Consider the following 5920-nt stretch of genomic DNA (forward strand, 5'->3'; position numbering starts at 1 on the left):
CCCCCTGTCCTTCCATATACTGCACTAAGGCTTGATTTGTAAAGCAAAGAAAAAGAATATTTTTAAAATGAAAAATTCCGAGTACAAAGCTCTGAAAGCAATGGATATCTTGAGAAGTGAATGTCTCTTGGTCAATCCAACTTCTTTTAATCAAGAACTTCATCAGCGTAGGATGTGTAAACATTTGACTTGGTGTGAGGTACAAATGACCTGTAATAAGAAAATAATCAGACCAGGGGAGAAGGATAACTCAGGACTATCCAATGCTGATTTATAAGGAGATGGAAATGGAGACAACATTCTTCTCCCCCAAGCATTGGTTCCCTTTTTCACTGCTTCTCCTCATGCATTCACATCCAGAAGGAGATGGGCTGGAGCAAAATGGTTGTTCGCTGCTCTCTTATACAGTAAGTGCTCCCTGCTCCATCCTCTCTTTTCCTGTCCACCACATTGCTGCCCAGGGGAAAGGGGACATGAGCCACATTTTATTTATAAAAGAGAAACATCTTGAGCTGCAAATTAACTACTCTGAATATTGCTTGGCGGTGCCTACAGTCAAGTTACTGAGAGATTTAAAAAAATGACCGTGTGGATGTAGTTGTGGCCGAGTGGTTAAGGCGATGGATTAGAAATCCATTGGGGTCTCCCCGCGCAGGTTCGAGTCCTGCCAACTACGAATGTTCATGCTCCAGACGGCAAGGACAGATTGACATTAATAGTATGGACGATATCTGCTAGCATTTTATGATCTGCATCTGAGCAGTATTGCACTTTTCTAATACATTCAAATTTTAAAGTGGATCGTGCAGATGGACTCAAATTCCAGAATATAATATGACAACACATTTTAGTGTTTTTGCTCTCTCGGCAGAATCCAGGCAGTGCCAAGGCATGGGACACTTCTCTTACACAGCTGGAGAAACTTAGAGCTTTCGTGGAGAGAAAGAATTCTAAAGGGGGTGGTGGTGCTGGTGGAAAGGATTCCAGATTCAGGATAGACCAACTTGTGTGCAGATATTAATGAAGGATTGTTGCCATAGATCCTGCAACAAGCACATACTGGGATATGGCTTTCAAGTCCGACCTTTGAAAGCCACAGCTTTATAGAAAGATGGAAAAAAGAGAAGGAGCATGTTGCTAACAACATGCATGCGTGTGAGACAGAATTAGCGCTTGATCATTTGAGGGTTGTTGTTTTTTTTTTTTTTCATTCGTGCTCCTCTCCTTACCTACTGCCAATTCCTTCCCATGCTCACTTACTTTCTTGGTATTGGTAAGGCTTCCCCATTTCCAGATGGTCTGCCGTAGCTTTTAGTTGTGTGTGAGTCCTATTGGGACAGCCGGCTGATGTTCATTGATATTGTAGGTGAATATCCCTGTCACTTGAACAGATTGAGTTCAGAAGTCCTCATGTTCCAAGCAGCTCGGGGAGATGAGAGTGAATTAAACACATTGGGGAGGGGAAGCTGGTTTTTGATTACACATCAACTGCTTGGTCTACCCGCTAACACTTTGAAACCTCTTCAATTATTACAAAATGCCACTGCGAGGATTCTAACCAAATCCAACAAAAGGGATCATATTACACCCATCTTAAAGAACCTTCACTGGCTCCCCATCAATCAGAGAATCTTCTATAAAACCTTAACTATAATCCACAAAGCCATCAAAAACTCTTCTCCAATTGAACTCACCATCCCTTTACAACTACACACCTCTTCCCGTCCAACGAGGCTAGCCCAGAGAGGCACGCTAAAGGCCCATCCGCTCAAAACTTCACTTAGTAAAAGAGCTCTTTCCACCGCTGGACCTAAACTCTGGAACTCTCTCCCTCCTGACCTAAGGTTGGAATAATCGACTCCCACCTTTAAAAAGAGACTCAAGACTTGGTTGTTTAATCAAGCATTCTCCTAATCCCAATAACTATTCTGAACTTTTCAATATTCGACCTCAGGCCCGACTCTGTCAATTTCCGAATATATATTCTCCTATATTATATTGTATTTAAATTGTACTTTCCTTGCTCCGTTGAAGTTATTTATTGCTCTCATTAAGTTATTTTATTTATTTCCAAGTTAAATCTACCCTGTTCTCTGTAAGACATTATTCTACATTCTGTCAATTTTATTGTTACAATGTAAACCGATTGATTAGCAACTTTGTTGCTAGAACTTTGGTATATAAAACTGTTAAATAAATAAATAAATAAATAAATAAATATAAAGAGCTCTTGGTATACAGAGCTAAATAGTAAAGTAAATATTAAGAAGAGATAAAAGTTAGCAGAATAAAAGGATGACAAGCCCAACATGTTAGGAACACTCAGCCTTCCATCCTCGAATCAGATGCGATACCGTATATCACCTAGCGTTATTAGAATAATAGGTTTCCATAGCACCTTCCCTTCTCATTTCAGTATTCAAAATCTTGCATTATCTATCGTGGAGGGTTCTGTTTTTAACGAAAGCAAGAGACTCAAACAGGTAAGGCACAAACAACGTCCTTGTATTGAGGACCGTAGTCGGCACGATTCAAACCTGCGAGGGGAGACCCCAATGGATTTCGAGTCCATCGCCTTAACCACTCGGCCATGACTACAAGCTAGCCGATTGCAGCTCCCAGAGTCATGTCTTTAACATGATCATTTGGATTAGACATATGAAGAGGAAGAGATTTCTGTGTGGGATTAGCGAAGGTATATTTGCATATATATTTTTTTACATGGTGGGAAAGGATGTTTAGTGAAGGATACAATGGCAGGAGTAGGTGTGAAAAGGAAAGGAATGGGGAAAGTGTTTAGAAAAGAAGTGAGGGAGTGTCAGGGAGAATATGAGCATAAAGTAGGCATGAGAGCGTACGTCCATCTGGAGCAGGAGAAAGCAAGGTGCTTATATGTGGAGGGCTGGAGCAGATGTCTGGAAGTTGAGTGGGCATTTGTGTCTCTTTCCCTCATCTCACTTTTGTCCTGTCTTTCCTTCACGTCTCTGTTTTCTCTTCTCTCTCTGTTCCTATTTCAAAACTCTCCCTCTCCTCTCTCCCCTCACCACCTATTACCACCCTGTCCTTCCATATACTGCACTAGGGCTTGATTTGTAAAGCTATACCAACTGCACTAACCACATTTTCTGGCAACAGATTCCAGAGTTTATTGTGCGTTGAGTAAAAAAGAACTTTCTCCAATTAGTTTTAAATGTGCCCCATGCTAACTTCATGTAGTGCCCCCTAGTCTTTCTACTATCCGAAAGAGTAAATAACCGATTCACATCTACCCGTTCTAGACCTCTCATGATTTTAAACACCTCTATTATATCCCCCCTCAGTCGTCTCTTCTCCAAGATGAAAAGTCCTAGCCTCTTTAGTCTTTCCTCATAGGGGAGTTGTTCCATTCCCCTTATCATTTTGGTAGCCCTTCTCTGTACCTTCTCCATCGCAATTATATCTTTTTTGAGATGCGGCGACTAGAATTGTACACAGTATTCAAGTTGCGGTCTCACCATGGGGCGATACAGAAGCATTATGACATTTTCCGTTTCATTCACCATTCCTTTTCTAATAATTCCCAACATGCTGTTTGCTTTTTTGACTGCCGCAGCACACTGCACCGACGATTTCAGTGTGTTATCCACTATGACACCTAGATCTCTTTCTTGGGTTGTAGCACCTAATATGGAACCCAACATTGTGTAATTATAGCATGGGTTATTTTTCCCTAGATGCATCACCTTGCACTTATCCACATTAAATTTCATCTGCCATTTGGATGCCCAATTTTCCAGTCTCACAAGGTCTTCCTGCAATTTATCACAATCTGCTTGTGATTTAACTACTCTGAACAATTTTGTGTCATCTGCAAATTTGATTATCTCACTCGTCGTATTTCTTTCCAGATCATTTATAAATATATTGAACAGTAAGGGTCCCAATACAGATCCCTGAGGTACTCCACTGTCCACTCCCTTCCACTGAGAAAATTGTCCATTTAATCCTACTCTCTGTTTCCTGTCTTTTAGCCAGTTTGCAATCCACGAAAGGACATCGCCCTCTATCCCATGACTTTTTACTTTTCCTAGAAGCCTTTCATGAGGAACTTTGTCAAACGCCTTCTGAAAATCCAAGTATACTGTATCTACCGGTTCACCTTTATCCACATGTTTATTAACTCCTTCAAAAAAGTGAAGCAGATTTGTGAGGCAAGACTTGCCCTGGGTAAAGCCATGCTGACTTTGTTCCATTAAACCATGTATTTCTATATGTTCTGTGATTTTGATGTTTAGAACACTTTCCACTATTTTTCCTGGCACTGAAGTCAGGCTAACCAGTCTGTAGTTTCCCGGATTGCCCCTGGAGCCCTTTTTAAATATTGGGGTTACATTTGCTATCCTCCAGTCTTCAGGTACAATGGATGATTTTAATGATAAGTTACAAATTTTTACTAATAGGTCTGAAATTTCATTTTTTAGTTCCTTCAGAACTCTGGGGTGTATACCATCTGGTACAGGTGATTTACTACTCTTCAGTTTGTCAATCAGGCCTACCACATCTTCTAGGTTCACCGTGATTTGATTCAGTCCATCTGAATCATTACCCATGAAAACCTTCTCCATTACGGGTACCTCCCCAACATCCTCTTCAGTAAACACTGAAGCAAAGAAATCATTTAATCTTTCCGCGATGGCCTTATCTTCTCTAATTGCTCCCTTTAACCCCTCGATCATCTAACGGTCCAACTGACTCCCTCACAGGCTTTCTGCTTCGGATATATTTAAAAAAGTTTTTACTGTGAGTTTTTGCCTCTACTGCCAACTTCTTTTCAAATTCTCTCTTATATGCTAGGCCTCTATGGTTCAGTCTTGAAACTAGGAGGTGGAAGAAGGCTGTGATGGGTCCTTTAGTATGGATTGGAGGTTGCATGGATTGTATAAGTGTGTGCTATTGTTTCCTTGCTCCTTGTGGTTCTTCCTTTCACTGCACATCTGGTTCTATACTGGAACACTGTTTGGTTGTAAATTGTTTAACTCTTTACCTAAGCACTGTGGTCATATGTATATAAAAATATAAATATTTTTAGAAATGGATATAGATATATAGAAATAGCTATACAACAGCAAGTTGGATCTCTATTACTGGGATTCTCCCAGATCTCTTACAATATAAAGATGCACTTCTTCTCTATTCTGTGCTTTTTAAAAAAAAATATACATTCTTATTTCCCAGTGTATTGGAAGGCCAAAGACCAATACAGGAGATGAAAAATAATATGCAAGGGCATTGGAAGATAATCTGTTATCTTACAGCTTTCAATAATATAATTATCTTTTAATGATCAGGTTATGATGTTTTCTCATTATCAGAAGTTTCTTTTTTCCTTTTTCAATGTCTGCATCTTGCATGAGTCCGTCAAGTTTGGTCTTCTAGGATGGAGACTACATAGCCCAAATACCTGCTTAGCTTTGGAAGGCCGAAGACCAATACAGGTGATGAAAAATAATATGCAAGGGCATTGGAAGATAATCTGTTCTCAGTACAGCTTTCAATAATCTAATTATCTTTTAATGCTCAGGTTATGAATTATGAAGTTTTCTCACTATCAGAAGTTTTTTCTTTCCTCTCTTTTTCAATGTCTGCATCTTCCATGAATCCATCAAGTTTGGTCTTCTAGGATGGAGACTACATAGCCCAAATACCTGCTTAGCTTACTTAACTTTTAGCCAAGCATCCCATGAAGAGAACTGCAAACTATATTTTATCTAGCTCTGCTCAAGTTATGTGCACTCTGAATAAATAATTGACAAATATGATGTAAACTCACATTGAGCAGAACTATGTTTATGTATCATAAAGGAACATACTGTCTAAAGCTTAGTACATTATCAGTGACCAAGATGAATATGTCACTGTGAACAGAGATAGTGGGGTAGAT

At 39.7% G+C, this 5920-nt stretch overlaps 2 non-coding genes across 2 annotated transcripts; one reads left to right on the top strand and one right to left on the bottom strand.

Annotated features, from left to right (window-relative positions):
• The first annotated feature begins 594 nt into the window (after positions 1-594).
• On the top strand, positions 595-676 carry TRNAS-AGA. Its single transcript has one exon. It is a non-coding gene; the product is annotated as a tRNA-Ser (tRNA).
• A 1840-nt stretch (positions 677-2516) lies between these two features.
• Positions 2517-2598, bottom strand: TRNAS-CGA. The gene has a single exon. It is a non-coding gene; the product is annotated as a tRNA-Ser (tRNA).
• Positions 2599-5920: the final 3322 nt, after the last annotated feature.

Source organism: Rhinatrema bivittatum, chromosome 16, assembly GCF_901001135.1.
Source record: "Rhinatrema bivittatum chromosome 16, aRhiBiv1.1, whole genome shotgun sequence".
In the NCBI taxonomy this organism is placed as follows: Eukaryota; Metazoa; Chordata; class Amphibia; order Gymnophiona; family Rhinatrematidae; genus Rhinatrema; species Rhinatrema bivittatum.